Raw genomic sequence first — 16035 nt, 5'->3', positions numbered from 1 at the left:
AGATCTCATTACAGATGGTTGTGAGCCACCATGTGGTTGCTGGGATTTGAACTCGGGACCTCTGAAAGAGCAGTCAGTGCGCTTAACCGCTGAGCCATCTCTCCAGCCCCTGGGTCATTCTTGAGAATAAAAAGGACCAACAACCATGTCATCTGTTAGGGAGACAGGCAGATCTCACAGCAACCTGGGGAGCACCTCTAGTCTCTTAAGGACTTTGTCTCAGGCCAAACCACGATCATGGATCAAAGCCGAAAAGAATTTCAGGACTGGCGGATAGGAAGGAGAGGTAGGGATTACATTTCTTGACATTGTGGAAGGACCAGGAGCAGAGTCTCACCTAGACAGCTCTACCTCACTATTGAGACCAGGCTGTCCTCAAACCCTAACATCAGAGATCCACCAAGACTAAACATGCCCACCGCAACAACCGGCCTTTAGATACAGAGTTTCCTCTTGTAACCCGGCTCTCAGACCACAGCACAACTGACCGCATGGTGGAGGTACCCTTCCGGCTACAGCCTCAGTAAGTAAACAGCACCACCTGCCAAAACAGAAAAGACCTAATCCATCAAAGTCCATAGTTCTGGGAAAGTTTCTAAGTACTTGTCAGGTCTCGAACCCTGTACAAACAGCTAACCAAGGTGCTTATTAACACATCAAAGCACATCCTGGCTGCCAGGTTCTCCCTGCATCCCTCAGCCTCTACTCGTTGCAGGTTATAGCTGTCATGCCCTGCCCCCTACTCTAAACTTCTCTAGCCCAGGATCTGGGCTGTGCTACCTTTCTCCCAGTGCCTCTTTCCTATACAATCCAGCCATTTTGGTTATGCTGGCCCTTTTATCTTCTTTTACCCTCCTGGCCTCTTGGTCTCCTGGATTTGCCCTGCCCCTCCTACCTCTCTTCACATGGCCTGGCTCAGGGTCATGTTTGCCCTGGTCTCTCCCAGATGTCCCTGCCTCTGGCTGTGCTCTCCCTTTCATCTACAATAAACCTTCTCCTCCGCCATACCTAGGAGCAGTCATGTCCTTCCTTTCTTTTTTTTAACCCATCACTAACCTTGATTTCTGGCTTCTGTAGTTCTGTTTCTGGCTAATTATTCTTGATAACTGAAGTATATCAACCTGGAACATACTTACTAGGAGCTTAAAAGTGCCTCCTGGAAAAGGCTCAGAGCTACAGTGGGATCCTGAACACCCAGTGTAGTCACCCGCCAGCTAATAAAGACTTTCTAGTGACTTAAACCCATGTCTGAGCAGTCTTCTCTGGTGCCTAACCCCACCACATGTTTGTTTATTTGTTTGTTGTTGTTGGGTTGTTTTGTTTTATTTTGTTTTTTGAGATGGGGGTCTCACTGTGTAGTCTTGGCTGCTTGGAACTCTCTGTGTAGAGGAGGCTAGCCTGCCTGTCTCTGAAGTGCTGGAGGTGAAGTCATGCATCACCGAGTACAACCTGAATACCAATGTTAAGCATAAAGATTAAGGGAAAGGGGCAGGAGAGATGGCTCAGCGGTTAAGAGCACTGACTGCTCTTCCAGAGGTCCTGAGTTCAAATCCCAGCAACCACATGGTGGCTCACAACCATCTGTAATGAGATCTAATGCCCTCTTCTAGTGTGTCTGAAGACAGCTACAGTGTACTCATATACTAAATAAATAAATAAGTCCAAAAAAAAAAAAAAAAGATTAAGGGAAAACTAGAGACTGGGCTCAGTAGCTCACACCTTTAGTCGCAGCACTTGGGCCGCAGAGGCAGGTGAATCTCTGTGAGTTCAGGGCCAGCCTGATCTACATAGTGAGTTCCAGGACATCCAGAGCTACATAATAAGACTCTGTTTCGGGCTGGAGAGATGGCTCAGTGGTTAAGAGCACTGACTGCTCTTCCAGAGGTCCTGAGTTCAATTCCCAGCAACCACATGGTGGCTCACAACCATCTGTAATGAGATCTGATGCCCTCTTCTGGTGTGTCTGAAGACATCGACAGTGTACTCATATACATAAATAAATAAATTAATTAATTAATTAAAAAAAAGACTCTGTTTCAACAGAACAAAACAAACAAACAATATAACAAAAACCAGAAACAGAGAGAATGAGAGATGACCAGAATGAAAGACATACTCAAGAGCATCCTTCATTGCCCGTAGAATAGGCAAAATGTAGGATTTTAGTGAGATTTAAAGCTGTTAATCTTGGGATGGTTGCTGAGGAACCTACATGGTTTCTGAGGGTCACTTAATAGGACTGTAATTGATAATATCACAGAGATTCCAGAAGGTAGGATATCATTACATAAAGAGAGTTGACCAAGACAGCTCAGTCAGTCATCACAGTCTCCAGGGAGGGAGGGAGGAAAAAAGAAAAAGACAATTAGACAACACTATAACAGGACTCCAGCCAGCTCTAAAGCTGAAGAGGGTTTTTTTTTTTTTTTTTTCAGTCTGCTTTTATACCATTCTAGGTACATGCAAAGAATAGGGTCAGTTCTAGGTCAAAGATAAAGTAGTCAAGGAACAAACAAGGTGTAAACAGTGTAGTTAAGGAACAAAGCATAAACAAAGGGTACCATGATTAGTGTATTTAGGGACTCGAGCTGATCAAGATACTTGCTTGCCCTAGCTCAATGTCAAATTCTTGCCAAATTCCTAGAAGTCCCAAGAACTCTCCACAGAAAGTTACCATCATTGTTTGGTGAAAGGAATGAGCCCCCACCCTACCCCCACCCTATCCAACCGTCCTGCACATCCAAGCTTACCTAAGTCTTATTTTAGCTCAAAGGAATATTACTCCTTCATCAGCAACCTTCATGGAAAGCATTAATTGTGTTAGAATTTTGGCTTCTCATTGAGGTTCGTAAATCACGACACAAACCACACAAACACCGATCTCAGTTAAACAAGAGCAGTTTATTGAACCCTAATACCAGGGATATAGCTCAGAATTATCTGAACTATGACACTGAACATCTTTCTCTGCTTATAAAGGGGAAAAAAACACAAAAATCACAATCATAAGCAGGTACAGGAAGTGCTGCTTGGTGGTCAGCTCTGAACCAAGATATTTTAGACATAACAGTTCATACTGACCTTTAATTTGATGGGTCCTACAGAAAGCTTTGTGGAATTTCTTAAGATTATCGAACCTCAAGACATACAGAACAGAACAGGAGATATATATGGCCAGCATGACCCTGCTCTGAGTCAATTTGTGGAGAGCTTTTGGGGCTGCTTCTAGAAACTTGGCAGGAATTTGATGTTGGACCATGACATGTAAGTAAGAATTTGACTTTGGACTAGGATAGGGAAGTAGGCTCACATATCTTGATCATCCTGATAAGCCCCTAGGAACAGTGATCACGGGCTTTGTTTATTGCCTTGCTTGTTCCGTAGCCTAGAACTGACCTTATTCCTTGCGTGTAATTAAAATGGTATAAACACAGACTGGGGAAAAAAAAAACCTGCTTCAGCCTCAGAACAGGCTGGAGTCACGTTATAGTGTTGCCTAATTGTCTTTTTTCTTTTTCATCCTCACTCCCTCCCTGGAGAGCCTGTTGACTGACTGAGCTGACTTGGTTACAAGCTCTGTGTGTGTGTGTGTGTGTGTGTGTGTGTGTGTGTGTGTGTGTGTGTGTGTGTATCAGACCACAGCTCTTTTCAGAAGGTAAGAGGTATCAATCAGATTCTGGGGTAAGGGTCTCTCCCTATCTCCCCATACTTTTCTCTTTCTGTCCTGTCTCAGTCACACAAAAGTCAAGGGAAATTAAGTCCTTAGTAACTAAATAAAAAGTTGAGTGTCTAACCCAAGCTAATGCAGGCTTGAGACGCTCTGATTTAGCATCATTTCAAAGGATCTTGTTGACAGAGTTTGAACGGGCAAACTAGGGAAAATCTTGGTTGCTTTTCTTTGGCTTCTATTGTCATTTCAATGCTGTCAGTTTTCAAGCAAGGGATAAAAACACACATAGTATAAAAATAAAACATAAAGGCATAAAAATCCTAGAAACAGGCTATTCCAGCTGGGGAGATCTGGGGGAATGGTCCTGAGCAAAGTCCATCTCTTGGTCAGTGTAGAATATTTAATAAAGTGCTTGCTTGCTTTAAGTTTGTCTCTCTGCCCCCGACCCAATCCTAGAAACAATACTAATATTTTTTTAAAAAATCATGTATGTGGATATTTTCAGGCTTAACTATGAATTGACACATTGGAAAAACCATGAAAGCTTTTCATAAACTTTTCTGTGGCTCTGCCCAGTGAACTGGCTGCTGCAGTGGCCACCTTAGCCAGAAAGAGTGTGCCCTGGAATGTCAACCCGGCTGGGCTGCGGTGGTGCATGCCTTTTAGTCCCAGCACTAGAGAGGCAGAAGCATACATATCTACATGAGTTGAGGCCAGCCTGGTCTACAAACAGTTCCAGAGCAGCCAGGGCTACACAAGAAACACTATCTTGAAAACTCCCAAAAGAGGAAAGAATGTCAGCCCCAGTCTCTGGGCTACCCATGGTTTTTGCTGTCGTGGGAAATTATGGCAGGTTGACAGATGCACGGTAAATGGAGACAGAGTTAGGGACGAGGTGGGGAGGGAGGATCCAGGATGAGGGGAGGGAGGATGCAGGATGAGGGGAGGGAAGATGCAGAATGATGAGGAGGAAAATATCTAGTGAGTTTTCAACATCGTCCTTGAATGTTTTATATAGAGACTTCAAGAAGTGACGAACACCAAAATGTCTACTCACCGTAAGTCTCAGGAGACGCCAGTGAGGTAAACATGAGCTGCAAAACAGCGACTAACGAGGAGCTGACAAGCAAGAAAGGATAATGCACTGGGTGTGGTGACCCATGGCTGTAATGCCCCACTCTCTGGACATGAAGGCAGGAAGATTTTGAATTCCAGACCATCCTTGGCTACACAACACACGCTGTCTCAAACAGACAAAACACCTGAACAGGAACTTAAGTCAGTGGTAGGGCACTTGTCTAGCCCTCTGGGCTCATTCCTTGGGGAAGGAAACAAAAAGTAATGTTTTGTAGACTCTGTCCTCCAAGAATTCCTACAGATTTTTGGGGATAAAATTGATTACTTAGTTAATATTTTGTAAACATATATTTCCCTTGCCCACTGATTGGTTTAATAAAGACCTGGCTGCCTACAGAAGGACAGAAGAGAAATGGCTGGACATCTGGGCAGAGATATGCACTGTGGGAAGAACTGAGAAGCCTGGTGTTCACCAGCCAGATACAGTGGAAGCTGGACGTACCGGGACATAGTGAGAGGTAATGTGCCACATGACAAACGTGGACTATATAGACAGGATTAATTAAGCTATATGAGCTAGTTGGGAAAAGCCTAAGCTGTAAGGACTAAGCTTTGATACATAACAAAAGAGTCTCAGTGTCATTATTTGGTGCTGGTGAGCCAAGATAGTCTGACAATATTGGTTTTCTCAGGCCACTTAATTTATAGGATTTACTGAACAGAAGTGATAGTGTGGACCGCATGATGACTAACGCTTGACAAAGTTCCAGAATATACACATTGAGGATCACAATTCTCCAGGATCTTTTTACTTTCATCTTTTGTCAAGGACTAGCCTTGGCTTGGAGAGGGTTTTTTGAGACTGGTGAAAAAAAGACTTGAGGTTCAATTGTGAGGTACAAGCTGACAGCCTATGTTCTGCTCCAGACAGCTGTCTCTTGCTTCAAAATGATTCTAAAAATCTCTCTGGATATCTCATCTTTTGCAGACCAAAATCCCAGTCTTTTATTTACATATCAATTCAATTGTTCACCCCAGGTTCCCATTGGATTATTCCATGAATCAGTATCCACTGACCCAGACCCCTGATTCTTAGAAAAAGACACCAAGTATATTCTTCCCCCCACTCCTTAATATTGCAAATTAATTCAGAGATCTGCCTGATTTTTTAAACACAGACAACAAGCTAGCTGGGTGGGATCTCATCCTGAGATTACCATTCCCACCATACCTGGGCTAAAATCAGCTCTGTCTCAGGCTGACCTTGAACTCAGGAATCTGCCTTCCTTTGTATCTGCTTGCTTTTGTATCTTTCTGACAAGCTGGCTCATAGTGCAGCTGCCTCTGTTCTTTTCGGTCTATGAAGCCCTTCATACAATTCATATTGCATCCTTATATTTTTGCATAGTTGAGAAATTCTATATTTTTTGAATTCATGTTTTTCAGAATTATTTCCCACAGCCTTAAAGGCTGTTCTGAAGGTCACGGTGTTGTACTATTTTGCAAAGACACTAGACACACCCTTACCTCCTGGACTCGTGCTGTCTCTGATTATCATGGAATCATTAACCTTGGCAGAGAGGACATTCCCCCAAAGGAGGAACCTAAAGTAAAATATATGCACATGCTTTATGCCTAGTAACCATCAATATTTGTGGAGGCCCATGCCCTACAGCTCTGTTCCAGGGGCAGAAAACCATGTCATACTGTCCCTTCCACATGGCCAAGCAGGACTTGGCAACCTTTGATAATTTTGAATATGTGTTATAGTAATTTCCTTATGCCTTTTCCCTTTAGGAAATTTTGTATGGGCTTCAGTGGAGACTGTGAATGTATACAATGGCAGTCTCTCTAAACAAAATGGTTCTTTAAAAAAGAAATCTTTACCTACATGAAACCGTCCAGCATAATAATTCTGCCTATTCCTACTTAAGAATCTCCACTTTGAGGAGTTGGGGATTTAGCTCAGTGGTAGAGCGCTTGCCTAGCAAGCGCAAGGCCCTGGGTTCGGTCCCCAGCTCTGAAAAAAAGAAAAGAAAAAAAAAAAAAGAATCTCCACTTTGCCCCCCTGTTTGCACCAAGAATAGAGAAGTTAGAGATTTTTTAAAAGATTTATTTATCATATAAACACTGTAGCTGTCTTCAGACACACCAGAAGAGGGCATCAGATCTCATTACAGAAGTTTGTGAGCCACCATGTGGTTGCTGGGATTTGAACTCAGGACCTCTGGAAGAGCAGTCAGTGTTCTTAACCACTGGGCCACCTCTCCAGCCCAAGAAGTTAAAGATTTATGGTTCCAGAAATTTTTAGGCATTTACACCTGGTCCCAAGTATGAAAACACACAATCTATGGAAACAATGGGTCATACCCCGAGTCTGAGGCCTTGGCAGTCGAGGGCAAGACTTCAGTTAAGAAGTATAGAATAGTGCCCATGATTGATTCCCTGGGTATGTGACTTACAGGATGAACGACAAAACATGGTATGCCCCACAAGAAGAAGTTAGACTGGCGGGTTGGGGATTTAGCTCAGTGGTAGAGCGCTTGCCTAGGAAGCGCAAGGCCCTGGGTTCGGTCCCCAGCTCTGAAAAAAAAAAAGAACCAAAAAAAAAAAAGTTAGACTGGTGTCAGCGCCAGCACTGACACAGTACCGAGAATCAGGCGAAAGCCTACAGGATGAAAGAAACACACACACACACACACACAGGTTATCATGTCAAGCCAGGAGAGGAAGAGAGGAAGAGAGGAAGAGAGGAAGAGAGGAAGAGAGGGAGAGAGGGAGAGAGGGAGAGAGGGAGAGAGGGAGAGAGGGAGAGAGGGAGAGAGGGAGAGAGGGAGAGAGGGAGAGAGGAAGAGAGGAAGAGAGGGAGAGAGGAAGAGAGGAAGAGAGGAAGAGAGGAAGAGAGGGAGAGAGGGATGAAGAGTGAGAGTGAGGAAGAAGAGTGAGAGTCTCCTGTAGCTTTATTCACCACTTATATACCCAAGTCTCCAGGTAGAAAATAACTGGGAAGCACAGTGGGAAACCCTGGCTCCTGACTACCTGGCTTGTGACTTCGGTAACAAAAGACTGACTTCAAGATCTGAATTAATTAGGGAGAAATCCGAGAAGACCAGCCTAAATCTCAAGGATAAAGGCTGAGGAAGTAAAAGGCAGAAGTAGGGGCTGGGGATTTAGCTCAGTGGTAGAGCGCTTACCTAGGAAGCGCAAGGCCCTGGGTTCGGTCCCCAGCTCCGGAAAAAAAAAAAAAAAAAGAACCAAAAAAAAAAAAAAAAAAAAAGGCAGAAGTAAATTGACCACCACCCAGGTGTGATCCAGGTGTGTCAGTTCCACATGCATCAGCTGGGCTCAGCAGAGGTCATGCAGTGGAGACACCGGGTGTTTACTACTTGGTCTTTTCTTCCTGTGCCGTAAATACATGGGAGAGGCCTCTGTCCAACAATCCCATGACTTCTTAACTTTGGCCATGCAGTTACAAAGCAGCCAGGCCCAAATCCAATATGGCACTACAGACTGGCTTGCTCCCTCTCTGCCATATACTGGAGCATACATTGAAGGACATACTTATGACATATTGGAAAAAGAGTAAGATATTGGGACCTTCCCTTAGGGGAGTGTATGAGGAGAACAGGTTCATATTGTAAGACTAAGGCACATAGGAACACAATTAGGAAACAGCTCAATATTTATTAAGTCACATGGTATAAACACTGTTTCACACCTCTTGAGGAATGAACATTGCTTTTACAGGTTTGTTTCTCAGGACTCAATGTCTGGCACCTCCTGACCACCAAATCTGAGATGGTCCAGGAGGAAACATAAAGGGGCACCTAGTGGGGTTACTGAACCTTAGAAGACAATATGGAGTTAGATGCTTGCTGAATTTATTGCTCTTGCTTCAAAGAAAAATACTGTAATAAAGTTAATTATGTCTTTCATTCTGGATGTTGAAAAATAGAACTAGAATAGGCTAAAAACCATCTGTGAGAAGATCATGTATTTCTTGCAGTCATTACGTCTGCATTCAACATTGCCTGTTGACTTAGCTACTATACAAATATAGAGTAGAAAAGATTTAGCCTTATTTCCAATAAACATACTTGCTATCCTCAGATTCACCCTCAGATGGTATCAGTCTCCTTCCCTTGCCAACTCCACACCTCCTCTTTGGGACCTGAGCCCTGCTGGATTCTGGCAAAGGGAAGAGGGCTGCAAACATTCTGACTTAGTTACATTTTGTTGCTGTGAGAAGACACAGCAACAATTATAAGATAAAGCATTTAACTGGGGACCTGATTACACTTTTAAAGGGTTAGTCTGTGGTGATCATGACAGTAAGCAGACAGGTATGGGATTGGAGCAGTAGCTGAGAGTTTTACAAGCAGATCTACCCACAGACAGCCAGCAGAGAGAAGGGCTGAAGTGAGGGTTTTTCTTTTTCTTTTTCTTTTTTTTTTTAAATTGGATATATTTCTTTATTTACATTTCAAATGTTATTCCTTTTCCTGGTTTCCTGTCCATAAGCCTCCATCCCCTCCCCTGCCCATCCCCCATCTATCCCCCCTACCACCCCCACCACAACATTCCCTTGCACTGCGGGTCCAACCTTGGCAGGACCGAGGGCTTCTCCTTCCATTGGTGCCCAATAAGGCTATTCTCTGCTACGTATGCAGTTGAAGTGAGGTTTTTGAACTGAAACAGAAAACATGGAGGAATACTGTTTAATGACTAGCTCCTGTGGCTGGCTCTGTTTGTTTTCGTAGACCCAGGATCACATGCCCAAGGGCAGTACTACCCACAATGTGCTTGACCCTTCCACATCTGTCAGTAATCAAGAAAATGCCCCACAGACCTGACTCCAAGCCAATCTGATGGAGATATTTTCTCAACCGAAAGGCAAATTTCCCTTTTCCCAGATGACTATAGCTTCTGTCAAGTTGACACAAACTAACCAGCACAGTTCCTACCACTTTGAGGCTCTAACTGAACCTCTTCTGGGATGAGACTTGAAGTGGGTTGGCCCCGACATGTCGGAATGATTAAACTCCTCTTGCTTTTACATCGATCACTGCCTCTGTGAGTCTCATTCAAGAGGTCCTGAAAGAGGTTCAATTCGGACCTCACACCACCATTCTAGAGGTTTCTACTCAATAATTGTCATATGCCAACAATCACTTTTTTATTTATTTATTGTATTATTATTTTATGTCATGAGTATCTTGCTACATGCATGTCTGTGTACCACATGCATGCGTGGAAGAAGGTGTCAGATACTCTAGAACTGGAGTTAATGTGAACCACTGGGAATTGAACTTGGGTCCTTTGTTCTTAACTACTAAGCCCAGTACCTATCTATCTATCTATCTATCTATCTATCTATCTATCTATCTATAAACTCTTGTTATATAGTCCAGGTTGTCCTTGAACTCATGGCAATGCTAAAGCCTTAGCCTCCCAAGGGTTTAGGTGTACCTTCTATATCCAGGTAACATTTTTTGCTTTTTTGTTTTTTGTTTTTATTGGTTTGTTTTTAACTACAAAGAAAACAGTGTGAAATTCAAGTCTGGACCTTGAGAGAAACAGAGCGGTAAAGTTTGGGGAGCAGATGAAGTCCTGGGTGAATGTGTACTCTTGATATGAGTGTAGACAGGTCAAGGACCCCAGAGCCTCACACTCACGGGATGACAAAGCCTGGTCCCAGTACAGGTGTTGATAGTGTATGCAAATGTATCAACTGGAGCTTCTGCCTTCATAATGATGGCAGCCTGAGACCCCCAGATAAAGACCCCCTAACAAAAAGAAGCCTTCTGGTTCATACTTTTTATAAAACACTCCCTGAGTTTCAGAGCTGCTGATGGTGTGTCTCCATCAGAATGCACCGCCTACGTGATCCTAGTGTATGTGTGTCTGTGTTTATTCATTTCCTATCATTTCAGCCTTGAGAGTCCCAAAGTCCTGCAGGTAGAGGCAGTTAAGAGTGACTGGAGGGACTGGAGAGATGACTCAGTGGTTAAGAGCAATGACTGCTTTTCCAGAGGTCCTGAGTTCAATCCCAGCAACCCTATGGTGGCTCACAACCATTTATAATGAGATCTTGAGTCCTTTTCTGGCAAGCAGGTATATGTGCAGATACTCATACATTAAATAAAAATGTTTTAATTTTTTTTTTTAAAGGGTCACTGGGGATGAAGGAAGGACCCAATTAAGATAGGTGTCTTAGGGTTTCATTGCCATGAAAAGACACCAGGAACAAGACAATTATTATGGTTTGTATATGCTCAGCCCAGGGAGTGGCACTATTAGAAGATTTGACCCTATTGGAGTAGGTGTGGCCTTATTGGAGTAGGTGTGACACTGTGGGTGTGGCTTAAGCACCTTCATTCTAGCTGCCTGGAATTCAGTCTTCCACTAGCAGCCTTCAGATGAAGATGCAGGACTCTCAGCTCCTCCTGCACCATGCCTGCCTGGATGCTGCCATGCTCCTGCCTTGATGATACTGGAGTGAACCTCTGAACCTGTAAACCAGCCCCAATTATATGTTGTCCTTTATAAGAGTTGCCTTGGTCATCGTGTCTGTTCACAGTAGTAAAGCCCTAACTAAGACAGCAACTTTTATAAAGTACAGCATTTAATTGGGACTGGCTTACAGTTTCCGAAGTTCAGTCCATTATCACCATGGCAGGAAGCATGGTCATGTCCAGGCAGACATGGTGATAATAAAGAAGCTGAGAGTTCTACATCCTGATCTTAAGGCATTCAGGAACAGACAGGCTTCAACAGCCAGCCAGCAAGAAGGTCTCTTCCACACTGGGTAGAGCTTGAGCACTAGGAGACCTCACAGCCCACCTACACAGTGACACACTTCCTCCAACAAGGCGACACCTATCCAAACAAGCCCCAGTCCATACTTCCTAAAAGTGCCACTTCCCATAGGCCCAGTGTATTCAAACCACCACAGTAGGTTAGTCTGAGAAGACCTCCCTGAGAAGGTGACATCAGAGGTGACTTTGAGAAGATGCTAAAAAAGTAAAAATCGGGGTGGAGAGTCGTACCCAAGAGTACATCACAGTTGGGGGCCAGGGCTGAGTGTTAGAGGGAATGAAAGGTTAGCAATGACTGAAGAAGAGGACAGTGGGCACATGGCACAGTAGTCTCTTCAGCTGGGGTAGGAGTTTGGTTTTTATTCTAAGCACCACTAGAAGCACAGAAGAATTTTGTAGGGGGCGGACAAGCACGGCTTGCCTAATAACAGCTCTTTAGATAGACTGTTCCAAAGATGGCTGTGACCATCCATCCCATCCCACTTTGCTCTTTTGCAAATGTGATTTTTGCCATTCCTCCTAGGCCTCCTCCTCTTGAATTTGGATAGTTCCTGTGACTTGCTTTACTAGCAGAATGGAGTAGGACTGACAAAGATACTGTGTGGGGAAGAGACATCATGGCCACTTCCTTCATTAACTCTCTTGACTCCGTGAGCCACTAATGAAGAGGACTTTTGTGCTGTCCATGGATAGAGGCCCCAAGAGATGTCTGTAATGGCTATTCTTGGTTTTCAATTTGACTACCTCTAGGATTGACTGTAAAATGTGGAGGATGTGCTTCTGATGCTAAGGTCTTGTTCCCCACTTGGTTCTTGATCGAGCCATAAAAATGCCAAGAGCCAATTGCTGGACCAAAGAAAAGATGTGGGACTTCCAGGTCTCAAAATAAAAAAATGAATTATATAACTTAGCTAGTTCATATAAAAGGCACAAAGTTCTAGTATTTATTTAAAAGCCTAGATTGGGCAGATTTTAAGCTATCCTAACTTACATACCGGCCATATGTCCTTTGTTACTCGTTATTTGATTCTTCCTGGGTTATCCCTCACTTCTTCTGATCATATGGTCATGGTATTTGCCTGGTGACATCCTCTTTCTCTTTCTCCTTCCTCCTCCTTGCTCATTGCACCTGAGACCCCCTCACTCAATCGTCACGTCCCGCTTTTCTCTCTCTACTGCCCAATCGTAGGTTCTAGCCTTTTATTAACCAGTTAACTTTAAATTGGGGAGCAAGGTTTAGACAGCATTACTTGGTGTATGTGAGGATCTGCTCTTTGGGGGCAACCAAGTCTTGCGTGCCAATATTTAGCATTTGAATACATTAGCGGTAAGTACAGTGGGCTACCACTCTGAAGAAACTGGTAAGGTTGAGTGAACCCAAACTCTGTGAAACTCAGAATTAAGAATAGTAGGAGTAGGGTCAGCTCCCTGTCAAATGCTACCTGCTCTGGAACACATAGCCACAACACCCCACTGAGAGGACCATGGCAATCAGTCACATAAGGAAAAGACCTAAAGTCCTTCTCTATGCTAATAGAGCATCACTAAGCATCACTAAGCCAATGGGAAGGATCTGCCCCTGGATCCTACCCTATTCCTCAATGTTTATAAAGTCCCTGACCATATGGAATAATGTGCACAAGGTATTTCACTAGAATTGTCTGAGAGTGGCTGTTTTACTTAGCTGTAACATTTTTAGGGAAGAGTTTTCGCTCCCAAAGCATTCATGGCTGGACCTTGGACAGACCTGGTAGGAACTGAACTCAGGATCTTGGACTGATGCCTCTGTTGTCCCTGCTGCTGCCAACACTGGTCGGTGCTGCCCATGCTGCTGGCATTAGTGCTGCCACGAGTGGGCAAGACCTGGGGCCCTGGCTATGTGCCCTGCACAGATGTCCCTTCTGAGAGCTGTAACACTTGGCCATTTCTGGCCAGAGCAGAGACCTGCATAGCCCTGTTTCCACAGAGGAGAACAGAGCAGCACCAGACCAGCCCCCAACAATTAACTAAAACCCAGGGGCTGGAGAGATGGCTTAGAGAAGACTCAGAGCATAGGTTGCACTCCCAGAGGACCTGAGTTCAATTCTCAGCACCCACATAGCTGCTCCTTGTTTTCTATGACTCTAATTCCAGGGGATCTGACACCCCCCAGAGAAACATATATGCAGGCAAAACACAAATGCACATAAAACAAAACAAAAAATAGAATTAACTCAAGTGGCGGGGTACACCTGTGAAGGATTTTTTTGTTTTGTTTTGTTTTTTGAGATGGGTTTTTCTGTGTGTTTCTGTCTGTCCTGGAACTTGCTCTGTAGATCAATCTATCCTCAAACTCAGAGATGTGCCTGTCTCTGCCTTCCAAGTGCTGGTATTAAAGCTGTGCGCCTCCAGCAAGCAATTTTTTCTTTCTTTCTTTTTTAAAGATTTTTTTATTATATATAAATACATTGTCACTGTCTTCAGACACACCAGAAGAGGGCATCAGATCTCATTACAGACGGTTGTGAGCCACTATGTGGTTGCCGGGAATTGAACTCAGGACCTTGGAGCCATCTCTCCAGACCAGGAAGATCTAACTTTAATCTGGGCTATATTCTGCCTGCTGGCTCTCACTCTCACTGGCAAATCCATTCCTTCACTGGCCTTAGAACCTGCTTCTCTAGGATTCCAGCATATACTGAAGACCAGTTGAGACATGCAGCCTTGTAGACTGAACAACTACTAGATTCTTGAATCTCCCATTGGTAGACAGCTATTGGTGGACTAGCTGGACCATAGCTATAAGTTCTGTTCCTCTAGAGAACTCTGACTAATTCAATGACAGACCATAAGATCCAAGAGGCTCCAATGCTCTAACCATGCCAGGTGTCTTAGTTAACAGTATGTTGCTATAAGGAGACACCATGACCAAGACAACTTATAAAATAAACATTTAATTGGAGGCTTTCTTAAAGTTTCAGAGGGTTAGCCCATGACCATCATGGTGTAAAGCATGGCAGCAGGCAAGCTGGCTTAGTGCTGAAGCAAGAGCTGAGAACTTATATCCTGATTCATAGGCTGCGCCTGTCGTGGGACTTTGAAGCTTCAGAGTCCACCCCTACTGATATCTCTCCAACAATCCTTCCTAAATAGTCTACTAGGAACCAAGCATTCAAATATATGAGCCTATGGAGGTCATTTACATTGAGCCCACCACACCCACACTGGGTGAGAGACCAGACTCATGAATGACAATCTTGGATTGTCCAGCCTAAACTTTAGTCAGGTAAGCTCATACCACACAGCAGACAGACTTCTATTGTAGTTGAACCTTACACAACCAACCGTAGGAACCATGAACAAATAAAATGACTTCTATTTAAAGCCATGGACATCTGGGGTGCTGGTTACATAGCAGTAGATAACTGGTGACATCTGCCAGCCCAAATGAGGAAAATTAATTTTGTAGGCAATTGTGTGGCATTACACCTGAGGAGACATCTATTTGCCCCAGATAGGGAACTAATGACAGACCAATGTAAGGATAGTAACAAAATCTAACTTGGTGAGCAAATGAGTTTTTTTTTTTTATTTTAATGGCCATTTTAATAGTTTATGTGTGATTTGGAAAAAATGCAAGTGGGGGTGGATGGAGCACATAGTTTAGGTACAACATGCTTTTTTATTTTTTATTTTTTGATGTTTTTACACTGATTCGACCCAAATCAGCATCTCCTACCACTGCTTTCTAGATTCTATACATGAGAATTGATACGTTAAACTGTTCAGATGCAACTGCAGCCCAGTCCTTTTAGTCTCAGAAGATTCCATGTTCAGGTGAGAGCAAAGCAAATTAAAAGAAAAGAAGGAGGAGGAGGAGGAAGAGGAGGAGGAGGAGGAGGAAGAAGAGGAGAAGAGGAGGAGGAGGAGAAGGAGAAGAGGAGGAGGAGGAGAAGGAGAAGAGGAGGAGGAGGAGAAGGAGAAGGAGGAGGAGGAGACGGAGGAGGAGGAGAAGAGGAGGAGGAAAAGGAGAAGGAGAAGAGGAGGAGGAGAAGGAGAAGAGGAGGAGGAGGAGAAGGAGAAGGAGGAGGAGGAGACGGAGGAGGAGGAGAAGAGGAGGAGGAGAAGGAGAAGGAGAAGAGGAGGAGGAGGAGGAGGAGAAGGAGGAGGAGAAGAGGAGGAGGAGGAGAAGGAGAAGAGGAGGAGGAGGAGAAGGAGAAGGAGAAGGAGGAGGAGAAGGAGAAGGAGGAGGAGGAGAAGAGGAGGAGGAGAAGGAAGAGGAGAAGAGGAGGAGAAGGAGGAGGAGGAGAAGAAGAGGAGGAGGAGGAGGAGAAGGAGGAAGCAGCGAGGAGTACCAGGTACTCTGTAACTGCCATCTAGGGGACCTCAGCCTAGAGTGTTTCTCATCTAGTACCTGCAAGTCCAGGTGCTCCTCGACTAAAGACTAAAACAGAATTAAGAACATCAGATTAGCGTATATGACAAACATGT

The sequence above is a fragment of the Rattus norvegicus genome, chromosome 5, assembly GCF_036323735.1.
Source record: "Rattus norvegicus strain BN/NHsdMcwi chromosome 5, GRCr8, whole genome shotgun sequence".
Classification (NCBI taxonomy): Eukaryota; Metazoa; Chordata; class Mammalia; order Rodentia; family Muridae; genus Rattus; species Rattus norvegicus.
This window is presented reverse-complemented; position numbering follows the sequence as displayed.